This window comes from Phocoena phocoena, chromosome 1, assembly GCF_963924675.1.
Source record: "Phocoena phocoena chromosome 1, mPhoPho1.1, whole genome shotgun sequence".
In the NCBI taxonomy this organism is placed as follows: Eukaryota; Metazoa; Chordata; class Mammalia; order Artiodactyla; family Phocoenidae; genus Phocoena; species Phocoena phocoena.
The window spans coordinates 39,249,514-39,264,348 of record NC_089219.1 but is presented as its reverse complement, the minus strand read 5'-3'; positions in this window follow the sequence as shown (position 1 = coordinate 39,264,348).

Below are 14,835 nucleotides of genomic sequence, written 5' to 3'. Positions count from 1 at the left end.
CTTAACCACTGTACCGCCGGGGAAGCCCCCCCTCCCCACCCCCAGTCTTGATCAGTCCTGATTAGGCACATTTTAAGAGGCCCGGTTCTTCCCCTGCTGCCTCTGTCCCAGTAAATGAGTGACAATGAGTGAGCACAGAGGAAAGGGGCTTGGCCCTGAGCCCTGTGGGTTTATCCTGGCAAGGCCATGCCCCACAGAGGGCCCACCACACCCTCTCAGAGCTCTGGGTGCTGAGAGCCCACCATCAATGCCCCCTCACCTACTGTGCCATCTCATCCTCCCATCAGGGCCCAGAGAAGCAGGGTGACTTGCCCAGGTCACAACACTGAGTCAGAGGGTCTAGACCCCGGCTTCCTGACTCCCCGCCCAGGACTCTATCCAGTGCACCTGCCCTGGACACAGCCAGACCTGCCTTACCAGCCAGCATCTTTCTGGGTAACAACTTCAGAGGGCTGGTTCTGGTCCCAGCTCTGCCATTCATCACCTGGCTGTGTGACCCTAGGGGAACAATTCCCCCTCTCTGAGCCTCAGTTTGTCCAATTGTAAAATAATGATGATAAGTCAAGTGCCTGAGATAAAGAATAAAGGCACACTGTTGGCAGTGCTCACCTCTCTGGGAGGCCAGGGTCTCCATCCATCACTGCCACTAACCTTTTATGAACAAAGATGTGAATTCTCTGTCCTAAAGCGACCCTGGAGATGTCTGGGCTGCTCCCCCAAGGTGAGCGCCAGGAGTCATGAGGGAGCAGGGGGAGGAAGGTGAGGCTTTTCAGTGGTTGTCTCCTCATGTGCTGTGGGAGCAGGAAATGGAGCCCCCTTGAGCCTGAGCCCCCAAATCTTCCTCTACCACAGCCTCAGAATCATTCTGCTCTCTCCAAAGCCTTCTGCCAATGAGCCCTCAACATCCCCAATCTCTCTTCCACCAGGACCAAGGAAGGTAGGAGTTTGGAATCTTAGACTGAGTCCAAAGGTCATGAGTCCAATCCCTTGAGTAATTTAAAGCCCAGAGAGGTATAGGATCTTGCCTGAGGTCACACAGTAAGCCAGGATTGAGGCCTGAGCTCATCTACTCCCTGAGATATAAAGAGTCAGTCACAGATGCAATGCTGTTCTCAGATGGGTTCTGGCACCTCCCAGCTGGCATCAGGCTCACCGTGTACCCACAGCCACCACCCCCAAACCATACCAGCTCCCGGGCACCCTCATAGCAGATGCTGCCGACTGAGGGCCTGGGCCAGGCTGAGCACCACGAGCAGGACAGAGATGAACCACACGTGGGCCCTGCCCCGGAGGAGCTCACCACCTAATGGGGGAGAGAAAATGTCCAAAAAGGAAAGGGGACTCCACTAAAGAAATATTTATTGTTCTAGGCACCGGGAACAGACAGTGGTGAGCAGAACATGCATGATCCTGCCCTTGTGGGAAAACAGCATGCTCTTTAATCTAATATGTAATTACAGATGGCAAAGCGCTATGAAGGGAAAGCTCAGGGACAGCGAGTGCAGCTAACCGGGTGATCTATCCTGAGGGTCAGGGAAGCTTTCCTGAGAAGGTAACTGGCAGAAACAGAGGAATTAACTAGACTGGGTCTGGCCCGCGGTGGGGAGTGGCATTCCTAGCAGTGGAATCTGTGCATGGGAAGGCTCTTGGGTAGGAGGCAGCCTGTCACATTCTAATAGCTAGGAAGAGTCCACTGTGGGTGGCGTGATGCTACTACAGCAAAACGCAAACCTGGAGAAGGCGTAAGCCTGAGATCACCCAGGTCCCTGGGAGCCACGAAGGAGCTGGAATCTTACCCAAAAAGCGTTAGCAAGCTATGGATGTAAGCAGCAGAACGAACTGTGTTTTCAGAAGATCCCGTTGGCGACGGTGTTCGGTGAGAGTAGAGCGGGGAGCCCAGTGACGGGGCTGATGGTACAATCCAGGTGCAGACGACAGCTCAGACGCTGCGGAGAGGTGCGCGTGGGCGGCGTGGATGGAGGGCGAGTCGCCAGGCCCTGGTCATGGTCCTGCTGGGGAGGCGAGGGAGCAGGAAGTGTCAGGCTCTGTCCTGAGGATGTGGCGTGAGGCACAGAGATGGGAACCCTGGCACGGGCGTTCTGTCTGGGGCCTGTTTGTGTTTCAAGTCCCTTTAAGACCTGGAAGTGACGAGATCAAGTAGGCAGTAGGGTGTGTGGTTCTTAGCTGAGAGAAGAGAGACGTGTCATTGGCAAAGAGAGAGCTGAAGTCAAGGGCATGGTGAGGTCGTGTAGGGAAAGAGGAAGGAGTGGAGTGAGAAGCAGGATAAAGGTAAAGGCCTGGGAGATGAGGACGAGCCAGCAAAAGACCCAAGAGAAAGCAGCCAGAGCAACAGAGCATGGCCCCAAGAGGGGACGGGCATTAACTCTCCGGGCCTTTACACAAACTCCTCTCTGTCTGAAATCCATCCTCTTCCAACCAGCCCATGCCTACCCTTTCAAAGCGCAGCCCATGTCCAATGTCCTCCAGGAAGCCCTCCTAACCCCTTCTCCCCGCCCCGGAGCCAGACGAGGTTCTCAGGCTTCCCAGAGCCCCCCCTCCCGGGGAAGGAGCCAGGTGGTGGAGAGAGCAAACCTTTGATCTGGACAAGCTGCCCTCCGAAAGCCTCGGTCTTCTCAGCTAGCTAATGGAATAACTACCCTGCAGGGATTCTATTTCTCCTGAAGATCGAATGATAGAACGCATATAAAACCTATACCTCATCATAAGCCTCAATACATAGAAGCTACAAGTCTCTTAGCTCTTATCATGTTGCACTGACATCGGCTTTTGTCTGTTTCTCCTGCCCAGCCTGTGAGCTCCTTTACCTGACAGGGTTTTGTCTATCTCAGCATCCCAAGTGCCTGGCACAGAACTGGCATATTTCGTGCTCATTGAAATCAGAGTGAAGGGGCGCTTGGTGGGGGCAGGAGTGCGCAGGGTAGACTTCCTGCAGGAAGAGGGGCTGGAGGCAGGCCCAGTGGGTTCCAGAGTGCCCCTTCCTCCAGCAGTACAGTGGGAGGACCAGGGGGAAGGGAGGGGGGAGACAGTACACCGGGAGGGGGAAACAGCTTGAACATGTTTTTCCCAGCCGAGGGGGCTGGGGATGACTTCTCAGCTGAATTTCGACCTCTGAGCCACATATTCTCTCTGAACTTCAGGCAGCCCCAGCCCTGTCACTCCCCATCCGAGCTGGGTGAAAAGTGAAACTCAAGCCCTGCCTCTGAGCTGTCCCCAGTGAGCCCCAGGCCCACACAGCCCAGGCCTGGCCTCCGTGCCCCGTGCCTGCCTGGGACAAGAAGAGCTGGTGGCCGCCTCCAGCCTGAGGTCCCTGGCGGCTTCTCTTCCAGCCTGGGCGGGGGGGGGGGGGGGGCAGAGCTTGGACTCCAGAGCTGGGCAGGAATGCTGCTCCCCGCCAATGTGCAGTGGGGAAGTCTGAGGAATTTGGGAAGTTTCTCCACTCTCTGGGCCTCACTTTATCTGCAGAATCGGGGGCCTACCAGGTAGGTCATTGTAAGAATTAAATTCTCATTTAAGTAAAGGACACAGCCCATAGAAGGTGCTTGACAAATGTCAGCTTCCTTCCCTGACCCCAGACTGTGGCCCAGGGGAAGGAAAAGCATGCACTGGTCGCACCCCTATGTGCCGGGTGTCAGCCACACCCTCGGCCCCTCACACACAGAGACTCAAACCTTAGCGCAGCACGGCAGATTTTTACTCCCATTTTACTTACGAGGAAACCATGGCTTAGAAGGAACCTTTCCAAGAACAAGTGGCACAGCTCCTAGGTAGCAAGCAGAGCCAGGGTTCAAATGAAGGGCCACCTGACCCTCGGGTTCACGGCGGCAGGTTCCAGCGGGAACACAGCCCAGTTCCAGGAGTAAGGAAATCAGGCTCTACTCCTTCTACCAGCAAAACTCGTGGCCTCTGGCGGGCCTGACCACTCACTGAGCCTTCTCCCTGAAAGTCTGGAGGGCTCAGTGACTCACTAGCCAAACCCAGAACTCATTCCTGAGCTTCTAGCCAGGGCCTGGCACCAGAAGGTTTGTTGAGTGACTAAATGAACGAATTCCCGTCTCTTTTGAAAACATCCATCTATAAGGGTGCTAGATAGTGAGATAAGTAGGTAAAAGTAAACGGGAAGACTGAGGTAAGTAATTGTGAAGGATTAGGTCACTTATTAATATAAAGTATTTCTCTCGATCATCTTTTATCCATCTTCCTTCCTTCTTTCCCTATACAAACATCTATTGGGCGCCTACCATGGACAGATACAAGGAGGATAATACTGAACATCTATTTAGCACTGCTATGTGACTAGTACCATCTTAAGCATTTGACATGATTTTCTCACTTAACATAACCCTGAGAAGTAGAAACTATTCTTATGATTATTCCAATTTTACAGATCAGGAAACAGAGACAGAGAAATTAAATACCTTAGTCAAAGTAACTTAGAAAGAGGTAGAGCCCATATTTGTATCCAGGTACCCAAATTTTGAGCCAAGAGGGAACATGTTTTCTGCCCTAAGGAACTCACTGGATGATTGAACAACGGGTGTGCATGGTCTGAATAAGACAGAGGACTGAGATGAAGTATGTAGCATGGGGCTTGGCAAAGAGGAAGTTCTTTCTAAAGGTATTATGAGCACTAATTTTATTGTTTAAGTATAGGAAGATAGTAATTTTGTTATTAGTACTTCCTCTCTTTTCCTTGGTGTCTAACGAGCTAAAAAAAAGAAAGAAAGAAAGAAAGAAACAGGGGTGGGGAGGAAAGGAAAAAGTCCTTTAGAGGTAACCAAGGAGCTCACATTTGACTAAGGAGGAAAGTGAGACCCAGAAAGGGGTAGGAATCCCCTCCCCTGAGTCCACCAAAGAGAGAAGCATCAGTGCTGGTGTATGTCTAACACCAGCTGCCAGACGGGATAAAGTCTGATTTGTAGCCTTTGCCAGTTTCTGTGGAGTAAAGACTCACCATGGCCAGCTTCAAGCTACCAAAGCGAGGTCGCGGAAGAGCGGAGCTGGACAGAGATACTTACAAGCAGCTCCAGCACACAGCCGGCTAGAGCCCAGATGCCAACAGCCTGGAGACCTTTAGCTGTTCTGTGCCCCAGAGGCACAGAAAGGAAGAAAGGTGGGACAGATGCGGAACACTGGGGACCTCTGAGATTAAAAAGGGCCTTTCTTCTCTACACGCTCAGGTCATCACGGTTCTTTTCAAACACAGCAGGTCTTGGGCGTCAGCCTACCTATCCTTCTCCAGAGCCCAAGTTGATGATTCTGCGTACTATCCCATGACTTGTTCAGACTTGGTGGGGCACGGGAACCTCCTGGACGACCAGTAAGACGCTGCAGTGTGAGCACTGCTTCCTTTGCATTCCTGAGGGACTGAGGGGCGACGACGACAACGGCCGTGGCTGGCCTCGACTCCTCCATCAGTCCGGAAAGTGAGACCAGGTGGGCACTGCATTTATTCAGTTATTTATCTAACATTGGGTCCTTTTCACAGCTTGTTTCCTTGTCCCTGTGGCCTGGTCTCCCAGTGCTCCCAGCTGGCCACGGACTGAGACCTGGACTCAAGCACAGGCAGAACTGGCCATCTCTGCAGAGCCGCTCCACATCAGAGTGCCCTACATTCCACGATTAGCTCTTCCTCTAGCTTAAGTCTTTTATTAAAATTGTCCTACCGTTAGTGATGGTAGCGAAAAACAACAGCTTCATTTATTCTGATATCTTCGAACTGATTCTTTATTTTATTTTATTTTTCTTATTTATTTATATTTGGCTGTGTTGGGTCTTCGTTTCTGTGCGTGGACTTTCTCCAGCTGCGGCAAGCGGGGGCCACTCTTCATCGCGGTGCGCGGGCCTCTCACTGTCACGGCTTCTCCCGTTGCGGAGCACAGGCTCCAGACGCGCAGGCTCAGTAGTTGTGGCTCACGGGCTTAGTTGCTCCGCTGCATGTGGGATCTTCCCAGACTAGGGCTCGAACCCGTGTCCCCTGCATTGGCAAGCAGATTCTTAACCACTGTTCCACCAGTTCGGAAGCCCCAAACTGATTCTTAATGTTAGCTCAGTGCTATCCCAAACAAACAAAAGAAATAGTTAAGCCTCTGCTAGGTGTCCAGAATGTAATAATGTGTATTATATTTAATCTTCCAAGCAAAGTGACCAGAAAAGTAACTTGTCTCCATATTTACTAATGAATAAAGTTCTGCTTAGAAGGGTGACGTAAGGTGGCTGAAGCCACACGGCTAGCAGGTGACTGAGCCAGGATTGGAACCCAGGTGTATTTGTGTCCAATATTCTATAATATTTAATTCCTCATCTTGATTAGGGAAAAAAAATCAAGATAATTCTGAGAGAGTGGACATAGGATGGGCGTACTAATTTCCTATTGCTGTGTAATAAATCATCACAGGTTTAGCAACTTAAAGCAACACTCATTCATTATCTCATAGTCTATAGACCAGAAATCCAGGTGGGCTCATCTGGGTCCTCTGAGTAGGGTCTCACAAGGCCGAAATCAAGGTGTCAGCCAGTGAGGGTCTTATGGGGAGGCTCTGGAAGAATGCGCTTCCAAGTCCATTCAGGTTGTTGGCAAAATCCAGTTCCTTGCGGCTATAGCCAGAGGCCCCTGTGTCCTTGTTGTCTGCCCCCTAAGGTAAATACATGTTCATTTTCATGTGGTCTCCCCCATCTCCTAAGCCAGCAACAGCGAGGCGAGTCCTTCTCTTGCTTCCAACACCTCTGGCTTCCCCTTCTATCCCCAGCTGGAGAAAACCCGTTGCCTTTAAGGTTCTTGTGTTTACGGTGGGGCCACCTAGCTGATCCAGGATAATGTCCCTACCTTAAAGTCACTTGGACCATAAAGTACAGTGTAATCACAGGAGTGATACCTCATCATGTTCACAAGTTCCAGAATTGGGACAGGACACCTCTGGGAAGTTGTTTTAGAAATTCTGCCCACTGCCACGGGGAGGCTTTGTAGAGTGAAGGTCCCAAGGGGATCCTCTAGAAAGTTAGGACTAGGATGGAGAGGGGTTTCCTCTGGAGGCCTTGAACGCCCAGAAAGCACCTTGGGGGAATTGGATGGTCAAATGGAATGGACCTAGGCAAGGAAGCAGTGTTTATGGGATTGGGGGCGGGGGGAGACAGGAAGGAGGGAGGCAGGAAGAAATGCTAGCAAAAGAATAAGTAGCCTTACATCTGTAGAGAAGTTCAAGTTGGCTCTGCTCCCTTGTGTTGGCTCCCAAAAGACACCCCGTAAATATGCGTGCAAGCGAATAGACTGTGCTGCTCTGTTCACGTGGAATGGGTTGGGTTGAGTGTCGTTGGATAGACTGGGATTAGAGCTGAGTTGGAATGAGTTGGATGGGATCATACAGGTCGAGGTGGAAATAAGTGGCTCGTTTAGATTTAGAGATCTGGTGTAGGCTGGGTTGGAATGGGTTGCATGGAGTGTATACGGGCTGAGGTAGAAAGAGGTGAGCAGGTGGTAGCTTGGGTGGGGCTGGGTTCAGCTGGGCTGCATTGATTAGGGTCAGGCTGGATTGAACAGGCTTGGATGAGTTGGAATGGTTTGCGGATGGATAGGTTTGGGGCAAGTTAGACTGAGTTGAGGATTCGTTAAGTTGGGGATTGATTCGTGTTTAGTTGCAGAGACAGAATCCACTCTGGATAGTTTAAGCTGATATAAACGTATGAATGGGTATTTAATGGCTTAACGGTAATAGTTGGAGAGCTGAAGAAGCAGATCCTAGGCTGCATCCTCAGGACCAACTCCCAAAGCTGTGCTGCAAAACTGGACCACCAAGGCAGCTGCTTCTTTTGCAACCATCAGGAAGCCATCTGCCAAATCGGGGAGCCACCTGTCAAGCTTCTGGCTCCAGAAACATGCTCCTCTGTATGTCTACACCAGCTAAATGCACAGCTCAGTATGAAAGCATGACAGGTTCTGTCTTCAGGGGGAAAAGTGTGATGAGGAATTTCTTTGGCTAGATAACATGAGAGTAGAAAAAAATGTCCATAATTGTTGAAGCTGGATGATGGGGACATAAAGGTACACCATACGTTCTCTCTAGTTTTACATATGTTTTTTGAAAATATTGTTGCAAATATTGGTGGATATCTCATGCCCTGCCTTTCTGTCCATTTGATCTACTTCGGAATGTATTGCCTTGCATGAGTGCACGGCACCTGGTGCCTACATCACATCCAAAACTCTAACTGTAGAGCAGCCTGGAAAATGTAGCTTTTAGGTTTTTTAGTCTCTGAAGGATAAAGGAGAGAGGAACAGAGGCTGAATGAGATACTCCACACTGTCTACTACCACTGAGCTAAATGGAGAGCAGGTAGAATAAGTTGGGATGGAAAAGGTTGACCTGGTTGGAATGGGTTGGACTGGCTTGAATTGGAAGGTTTGGGACGTGTGCGGCTGAGCGGAACTGAGCTGGGCTGGGCTGTGTTGGCAGAGTTAGTTTTGGGACGGGTGATTTGGGCGGGGAGCCGCTGTGGGGTTGACGCTTGGACACTGGTGTCCAGATCCTTGCATCCAATGGAGTTGAGAGTTATGCTCAGTGGGAGCTAGGAAAGGAGGACTTGGAGGATGACTGTGTCGCTGAGATTGACACCTCTGTAAGTGTTCCCTCACTGGGCTTCCTCTCCACCACCTGGGACCAGGCTTGTCCCCCGCTTCACCCAAGCCAGCCCTCTCTCAGGCTTAGGGTATGTCCATTGTTCAGTTCAACCTCCCCTGCCCTCCTTGAAATGAAACCCATTTGAGCAAGAGGCTTGAGAAATAAGTTTCAAGCAGAGAAACTTGCAGGATGTGTTGTCTTGGGGCAAAACCCAACCCAAAGTCAGCATATCAGAGCCATATGGTTTCCTCCCTACATTTCTGGTGGGAGGAGTTGTGGATTTCACGGAATTTGGGACCATTTCTAGAGTCCCACAGGTGCCCTGTTCACTGAGCCAAGGAAAACGGGTGCTGGCAAGCACACACGTTTACACACCCAGAGTCATGCACGTGAGTACGGGCTTTCCGGTCTGCAATACACGTTCAGTGTCTATAGCTTCTCTCAGAATTGCCCTGTGAAGCAGGAGTCATTATGTAATATCCCAAATGGAGACAGTCGTGCTCAGAGAGCCTTAAGCAGCCTGGCCAAAGACACACAGCCGAGCGGTGACTCACGTGCTTGTGTTTATATGAATATCGTCTATCTCCTTGACTAGACTCCGGCTTCCACAAGGTTTGCAATTTTGCCCATCTCGCTCATAGTTGTAGCCCCAACATCTAGAACAGTCCTAGCACATAGTAGGTGTTCAATATACATTTACTCAATATACACATATATTTATTAAATAAATGAAGAAAGAAACTCAAGCCTCAGAAACCCATGTTCATTCCACAGTGATACAAACACACACTCACTCACACACTCGGGCGTGCACAAACATGGCCTTTGTGACATGGACCCCTTGTCCCACATCTTTGAAGTCTTATCCCGTCTCTGCTCGCTGAGGTTGCCTGGATCAGGCCACGGATTCACGCACTTCCTGACCCACTGACTCAGTGTCAAGGGAAGAGAGGCCTCTGGATTCAGACCTCCAAACATGCCCCCACGTGGTCCTGGCATGAGAGGTTCATGACACGTGTCACCCCCCTTCACCACCAGCCTTCACTTAGACTCTCTTTGGGATATAGAGCAGAGGGGACACCAGGCAGTTCCATTTGGCTGTTGGCCTTGCCCTTTCAAGAGAGGACAGGATAGGGGTCCCAGACTATGTCTCAGCTCAGGTGGACCAGCCTGCAAGTCTGCCCACTCACCCAGTGCTCAGAACTGGGATGCCTCCAGTTTGTACAGACCACCCTGGGACGTATGGATCCTTGTCCCCATTTTGTACACGAAGAAACTGAGGCTCCAAGAGAGGAAGTAACTGAACTTTCCAAGGTCACTGACTAGAGAGTGCAAAGTCTAGATCAGAATTGAGGTCTGTGTCACTCTGAGATTCACCAGCATTAGTGACAGTAACCCTCTGGCCATCCCTGAGGGGGGACACCTCTCCTTCATCCTGGGCTCTGTGAAGGGCAGGGGCCGTGTCCCCTCTTCTCCGCGTCCTGCCTCTGCGCTCAGCCTGGGTCAGCACAGGGTGAGGGGTGGGGGGGACATTTCTCGCCGCCTCCGACTGATATTGACGGACCAAGTGACTATTGTAAATGCTACAGTGTTGTGTAATCAGTAGGAAAATGTGACTCTGTCCCCAGAGATGCCAATGGCATTTTGGAGAAAATCCCGTCCTTGATTTTCTGGGCCTGTTCAGTTGAAATGTCTGGGTGAGAGGGACAGGCTGGGGGCTCTGATATGTGGGCCTAGACAGGTCGCTTGCTGCCCCAGCCCCTGCCTAGGAGAGGAGGGGCTGGAAGCATGTGTACAGGCGGTGCACAGGCAGAGGTCTGTGTGTGGTGCCGGGCACGAGTGTACACGGGCGCAGGAGGGCACAGGTGCCAGAGCTCTCGAGTCACACTGTGGGCTCAGATCTCACCTCTGTCCCTTACTCGGTCTCTCCATCCTCATTTCCTCTACTTCGTTTCAAAATTAGGATGAGAAAAGTGCCCAGCTCATGAGTCTGTCAAGGGATTAAGTGAGAAGATGCAGGAAAGCAGCTAGCGCCTAGCACTGAGTCTGGCCCATGGCTGATGCACAATAAATATTTGTGGAGTGAATGAATGAATGCATGAGTAAACAAATGAAAAGTGCATGAATGCATGGAGGAAGGAGCATGGCACATCAGAAAGAGGAGAGCATTTGGAGTCAGGAGACCCAAGTTGGAGCCATGCCTATCATTTACTAGCTGGGCGACCTTGGGCAAGTCACCTAACCTCTCTGAGCCTCAGTTAATAATAGCAATAATCCCTGCCTCTCTGGTCGTTGTGAGGATTAAACGAAAGTGCAGGGTGGAACTGCTCTGTCAACGGCAGGGCACTGTGCAAATGTTAGTTCTAATTATTCTCCACAATTATGACTGCTCCGCGGGAAGCCTGTGTGTGAGTGAGCGCAGGGGAAGGCTGTGGTGAGGGTGGGCCTGTAACCAGGCTGTGTGTGCATGTGGATTGCGTGTGGATGTGTTTGGAGAACTGGGGCCATTAGAAAAACCATCAGCCCTCTAAGTTGTTCTTTCTTTTGCTAAACTCAACCTGCCAGGCTGACATCGGAAGCAGGAATTAGTGGGAAGTCTGGGGGGACAGGATTAGTGGCTGAACTTTCTATTCCTGGAGACCCTCTTTTCTCAGGAGGTCAAAGCAATTTCCATATATTATCCTGCTGGCAGCTTGGGAAGGTCAGAGAAACGGCAAACACATGACGCTCATTCCTCAGATGGAGAAACCAAGGCAGGAAGGGCGGCCTCTGAGGCCACTCCTGCCTGGCCCCTGTTGGAAGCACCATCTGAAGGACCCTGCAGCCAGCCTGGCCTGCCCCAGCCAGACCAGCTGGAAATGGCTCATTCATTTGAGAGCTTATTACAGTCCCCCTACTCCCTGTTCCCAGGGCTGGGCTGTGTGTGTTTCAGGGGAAGGATTGCAGCAGGTCCCCAAGTCCCTGCCATACTACACATAATCGTTGGAGGGTCTTAATCTGTCTCAGCTGTTGCCCTAACTCCCCTCTACTAGTCCTTCAGGTTCAATCCACCCCTTCCAGGAAGCCTACCTGACTGTCTCATCTGGCAGATGGAGAAGTTATTCTTCTTTGAGCCATTGGAGTGACAGGACTGGGGAAAGAGGCTTAGAGGCTGAGTCATACTGCAGCTCAAACTGCACTACCTCTGCGCAGGCACCTGTACCCCCAGCTAGCTCAGGAAGCCCCACCTTCCCCACACTGGTCCCTGCCCCAGAGCCCCAGACTCACTGCAGAGGGGGAGGGGTTACAGCTCCACCGTCCTTTCTGTTCTTATCACCCTGCCTCAGATATGTCTCCTGCCCTCAGCCTTTCGACTGTGTCACCACCAGATGCCCTTGACACCCCGCCCCCCTGCAAGCCTCTCGGGTCTTACTTCTATAGAGCAGGCACCCTACTTGCCACCTCCTCCTGTGCTCATTTCCCCACCAAGACCCGGCTCTCATTCCCCCGGCCTCCTCGCCCTCCACGTGTCTGGGGCAAGGCCTAAATCTTTCCTTGTGTGGCTCCAGGGAAGTGGCTTCTGTCTCAGGGCCCGTGTGTCCCCACTTGTAAAGAGGAGGAGGAGGCCTCCCAGAACCCACCTAAGGCTGTGGACAAGGTCAGTGGATTGCAGGTCTGTGGGCAGCAGGCAACCAGCACTGCTGCTCAAGTCCCAGAAGTGTCCAGACCCCTGAGGTGCCAGGCTCACCGTCCACCACGAGAGGGGCACAATCCTCCACCCCTCCCCCCTCCCAGCCGGGGTACTCACGGCAGCTGCCATCTTCCCTGACGCAAGCACCTACTGTGCAAGTACCAGCTGCTGGACTCCATGCTCTGCGAGACCTGCCCAGCCTCATTAATCCACCCCTCCCCCAACAATCCTGAAGGGCACCATCATCCTAGTGTACAGGTTCAGAAGCGAAGCCCAGAGAGGTTGTGGTTTGCCTGTGATCTCACAGCCAGTACAAGACCAAAATTCCAACCCCTGTCCGTCTGACTCCAAAGCCCCTTTCCTTAACCTCCGAGAGAACAAGGACGCCACCACTGGAGCAAGGTGCAATGCGGGGCGGGAAAGCAGATGCAGTCTGGGTGCTGGCTCCACTCCTCGCCAGTGAGTGGCCGTGGGCCTTTCTTGGCTGCCCCATTTGTATACCGGGAATAATAATTTTTGCCCGGCCGACCTCACTGGACTCAAGAACAGAGGCGGAAACTTTGGTAGTGTCCAAACGCTAGGACCGAGTGCGCGCCGTGCTTTACAGTTTACAAAGTATACAGTATACAAAGCGCATCCCTGTGTCACCTCCTGTCACCCTTTCCGCAGCTAATCAACCCTCTCCAGCACAATCGCCAACTGAGGCAGAGGAGTCAGATGCAAGACGCCAGGAGCCGGGCCAGGAACCGGCTGCGCCTCCGGCCACGAGCGCAAGGGGGCGCCATGGGCTCACTGCGAGTCCGGGCGGCGGGACCCTCAGTGCTCTTCGCGTTCTGCACTCGGGCTCGCAGCTCCCGGGCTTCGCGGAGCGCCGGGAGGTGCCTGGGTTCCAGGGGCGTCCGGGACGGGTGGAGGAGCGTTGCGCAGAGTCTGAACTTGAGATTTGAAGTCCGGAAAACCAGCTGCCTCTCCCCGCTGTGTGACCTCTAATGAGACGTTCTACGTCTCTGGGCTTCATGTATAAGTATAGAAGTATAATTCCCTTCCCCTACGCCACTCCAACCCAGCCCGCCAAAGGCTCCTGAAACCACAAGACGAGATCGCTGATTCAGACCAGCAGTACAGACTGTAAAGCCTCATTCACACATGAGAAATTCGCGCCTTTCTCCTTCCCCTTGGACTCCGCATCTTAAGCCCTCAGAGGAAGCACGCAGCGTCCCCACATTCCCATTTTACGGACGCGCAAACGAAGGCTCAGAGTGGTCGCTCTTTCGGGGGTCTTGTGGCTCATTCGGGCAGAAATGGACTGGTTTCCCGACGCCAGCACCAGATTGTCCCTTCCTGGTCCAGCGGCCTCAGCTCCAGGCAGGCACTCCCTGGGAGCACTGACTGCTGTGGACCGGGTACGAGCCTTGTGCAGAGATGGGGGATGCTCAAGATGAGGCTGAGGCTCTCGAAGCTGAAGCGCCCAAATGCTCCGTACCTCCCGCTTGGGCCCGCTCAGCATAAGGCCCCGGGTATTCGGACCCTAATTCTGGTCCTAGCTTCTAACTCGGCCGGGCCGTCATCCCCGGGCTTGCCTGGCCGCAGCGCTTGCCCGCGCGCGCGCGCGCGCGTGTGACGGGGGCAGCGCCTTGGAGGCGGAGGGATCACCCCGACTCCAGATGCCGGGGGCTCTCCGACCGCGGCCCGACCCCCTCTTTGTCGGAGCTGCGCCCCAAAGCCCCCGTGCTGGGCAGGATCGCGGGGGTCAGGTCAGGGGGGGAAGGGTGGTCCGCCAGGCCAACTCGCCGGCGCCCTAGGCTGCGGCTGTTTGCACACATGTAATTAGCTCTAATTATCCCGGGCTTTTCAGTTCTTAGGCTCCAGGCCTGAGAGCGACGCCAGGGTGAACGCGCCCTCTCCGCCCAGGCAACCAGCTCTATCCCAGTCCCCAGGACCTTGCGTCGCGTTTATCAGTGTGCCTACACCACCACCGAGCGTCTGCACCGCCGCCACGTGCTGGCATGTGAGCGTCTTTGTGTGTCCGCGGCTGTGTGTCCACACTCGCGCGTTTGAGTACGCCGCTGGGGAAGGTTCGCGAAAAACTGGCTTAGAAGAGGAGAGGGTGGGTCGCGGGGCTAGGGGGAGAACGAAATGGTTCTCAGCTGCGAAGGAAGGAAGCGCCCAGGCCCCGCTCTCTCCCGTCCCGCCAGTCCTGCATAAACATGAGCCCCCCGGGGCAGCAGCCCAGACCGAAAATCCCAGGATTTCTGCTGTAACCGCCAAGCCGCGGTGTCGTCGACCGAGCTCTGTTCCCCCCACCCCCGAGCCGTTTAGACCCTCCGCCACCGCCTGTTTGAACCGGCCACCAGCGCTCCTGTCCGTCCACAGGTGGCAGAGCCAGGGCTCAGAGAGGTTGGGGTGCTCGCTCTAGGCGGCGCAGCAGGGCAGGGGCGCCACTCTCCAAAGCCGCAGTGCGGGATTCGGGCTTGGCTCTAAAACAGCAGGGCTGCGGGGACGAGGGACAGAATGCCTCCGATTCCCGGGTCC